The sequence below is a fragment of the Bufo bufo genome, chromosome 6 (genome assembly GCF_905171765.1).
Source record: "Bufo bufo chromosome 6, aBufBuf1.1, whole genome shotgun sequence".
NCBI lineage: Eukaryota > Metazoa > Chordata > Amphibia > Anura > Bufonidae > Bufo > Bufo bufo.
In genome coordinates, this window is record NC_053394.1 from 122972502 (window position 1) to 122975959 (window position 3458).

Here is a 3458-nt window from a genome sequence, read left to right on the forward strand (position 1 = left end):
TGAATGGGAGGGCCTCAATGTTGGGGCTGGACTCTCATAGTTGGAGCACCTGGTTGGTTCGGAGAGGCGTCCATCAGTTGGTGTCTCCGAGCTGGTGTTACACGGCAGGAGGCAAGATGCAATCACCATGGTGGTTGTTTATCGAGGTAAATTTTTGGGGCTTCTACGACCTCCCTCGTCAGGTTTAATGTTAATATTAATGCTATCTATGTTATTTATTTTAATTTATTAATAAAATGAAGAATAACCAATAAACTACTCATGAAAATAATGGCCTAAACTAATTATCGCAATAATTAGTTTTATTAGCTTTTTATTGAAAGATATAGTTTGGTGTAGACATTTCCATAGATTTTTCTTCTACAACTTTTTCTTTCTAGAAAGGGAATGATAATGAAACTGAGTGGGCTTTACATGCATTCTTTGGTATGATCATTCTTGTAAACGATTTTGGAGGTGCAGGTGTCTCTGTCATTTAAAACTTCACACTCATCCCCCTTAATGGCATTCGGCAGATCAAGCCTGTGCAGAAATGGCAAACATACTGTGTATTAGAAAAGGGTCATAACAAATGTTAGTTGACAAATCACTGATCTAAGACATGGGGTAAAGCAGCTTGGTATCAGAATTCCTATATCTCAGTTATGCTTGATGTTCAGGCTTTAGATCACTAAAACCACTCACTACACAGTATACTTTATAAAAACAAAGTAACTTACATATTACAACAGCCCATGGATCCATCAGAATGACAATTGCATCTCATACAATCCTTTGTCACCCATTCACTAGACAAAGCATGAACCTCCTTATCTTGATCTAAACATCCTGAAAATGATTAAAAATAAAATATTTCACTTAGGACATTATGCAATAAACATGTTTGTAAGGAGTTTTTGTAATGTGTAAGTAGTATAAAAATATTCATTCTCAAGTAAAACCATTTCAGAGTCATGCGGTTAGGTTAAGGTTAGGAATCTACAGGAGAATTCAACATGATAGATGGCTTCTTGTGAATATGGCTGTAATGTGCTTTCCTCGTTATTTTCAAAAAACACATACAAATTATAAAAAAAAAACTCCTTTCCCTTTAAAAATATAATTGAGCTAATAAAGGTTGTTGGCCTCTGACAGTTTCTCGAACCGAGCTTCAAATTTTTTTGCAGTATCTTTTAGCTACCATAAGTTAGAAATAAACTTGTTGCTTGGCAACACCTTTCCATACATGCCCCTTTTAAAAATTGGCAATTTCATTATGCTGGATAAAAGAAAAGAACAGATTACTCCCCAAGAGTTATCTGGGTGCTGCTGATGTGGTCAATGTGTCCTAGCTGTTAGGATGTCATTCTGCCTTAATTGACATCCCATTTGACAGTGAAATAAATGACTTTATCAGAGGTACTTTTTACAAAGGTACTATAAAAGTGCTTTAGATGTGAAATTACTTTACATATGTGCCATTATTGTTATTTTATTTCGACAATCATTTAAAATTTCTGTTCCAGAATGAAAAAATTGAGTGTCCTGTGCAGTTTAGTAGATTCTCTCTGATACAGATGGTACACTAAATTCATTTGAATGCAAAGCAGAATAGGAGGATATTTGAATTACCCCTTATTATACTGCTTAGAGATATAGAAATCTAGCCAAAATAATATCTTACTTGAACAGGTAATTAATAGATAATGGGTGTCTGTAAAGGAAACTTCCTAGCAAATAAAGTCCTGGGATCCCAGCAGCCTCAGCAGAGACTTAAAGTGACAGGCTCATGTTCTTATTCAATCTGTTCTTAGACGTATATTGCATTCTCACCCTTTTAAATCAATAAAGAATAGTGTGGATAGTCTTGTACCAATTTCTTTCCTGATACTAAATAACTAATACAGTACAATTCATGTGAGCCTCAAAAATATTTTCATTGAAAAGCAGCATTCTCCTTTTGACCATATACTGTATTACAGAGCTGATGATCAACACATATACTACAAATTTCTTACCATTTAAGGGTGTTCGGCGAAATAGAGGTTTTTGATGAAAACAAGCTGCATCGCAAACAGTCAGGAAAACCCCAACACCGAGCAGAATCACAAAAAGGTTTTTCTAAAAAGGTACAAAAATAGGTTTAGTGAACACTGTCCAAATCACATACTGGTAAAGAATGGCTATAGTAGACTTAGTAGTGGTAATTGTAGTAATCGATAGTATTTATACTATGGCAATAAAACAGATTCATAAACTGAATTAAATATGTTCCACGTTTTGCTTTAAATATTGTATTAGTTACTTAATTATAGCGCTTTTATGCTATACAGTACATTTAATATCAAAATCAGACTGTTCATTGTGGAGTACTAAAAAATGCACATCTTCAGTTCAGATTCCCTGACTTTTTCCCGAAGATTTGTATTTCTCGATTCTGAGTATGACCCATAAATGCTAGCTTTGTTATCCTGTGGCTAATAACGACTCTAGTGGTGCAGCCATGAGGAAATTAAGTCCTCCAGTGATGTGCAGTAATCTGAAATTAATTCCCAATAATCAGGGACAAATTATAAAGTATTGATGTGATGGAGATTTGCTTAGCTCTGATATTCATAAATCATGTCTATCTAGTATTTGGGGGTATTGACTTCATGGCGGTTAAAGGAGTTAGAAAACAAAATAACTATTGTCTAATAAATGCACTACTCATGATGACTAACGGTTGTACCGAGTATTGCAGCTCAGTAGAAGGAATCCTGGGCAAATTTTTAAGGAATTGCAATCTGAAATTCTCTAACATACTCTGCACAAAGGGCGCTAAACAGAGAACAGCAGGAGTACATCTGCTGCAGAGCATCTGGAAGCTACAGATACTGCTAGTGTTTGCAAGGTCCTTTAAAATCTTTTTGACATAAAATAGACTACAAGCTTGTTACATGTAATCAATAAAGGAAAAAATCATGCACGAAAAATGTCAAATTATATTAATATTGTTGCATGGTATTAATATTGTTGCATGGTATGTATACACTTACCATCTTGTGCTGTAGCTGGGAACCAGTTCTGTGCACTTCACTGTCTGAGATTTATCCTGGGGTATTTATACTGATTTAGACTTTCACAGAACTTTCACACAGTAACGTCAGCGTTTTGATATGTAATCTAAATCAAATATAAGTGGGCTGTTCTGTTAGTGTTTCGTCCTTACAGTTTAAACACACCCAAGTTGTAACTATGCTAAGCTGCAATAGTTTACAGCAAACAGATCCTTAATACAGGGAAAGCAGATAATCCCAGGTAGTTAATACTCTGAGCCACATAGGAATATTAGAATCATCAACTTTGTTAAGGTTTTAATTTCTCACTTTCTTCTGATACAGAAAATGTGACCTTCTGCACAGACCACAACCCTCACTATGGGAAGCTTATAACATAGTTTTTATACATTTAACAATAATAAAACATTACAGGGAGTC

The 3458-nt window shown here is 34.9% G+C and overlaps 1 long non-coding RNA gene across 1 annotated transcript; it reads right to left on the minus strand.

The window, feature by feature from the left end:
- Positions 1–284: 284 nt before the first annotated feature.
- LOC121004902 lies at positions 285–3169 on the minus strand. Its single transcript, XR_005779841.1, has 4 exons — positions 3018–3169; positions 1998–2100; positions 720–828; positions 285–522 (listed from the first exon to the last, which is right to left on the minus strand). It is a non-coding gene; the product is annotated as an uncharacterized LOC121004902 (long non-coding RNA).
- Between the last annotated feature and the right edge of the window lie 289 nt (positions 3170–3458).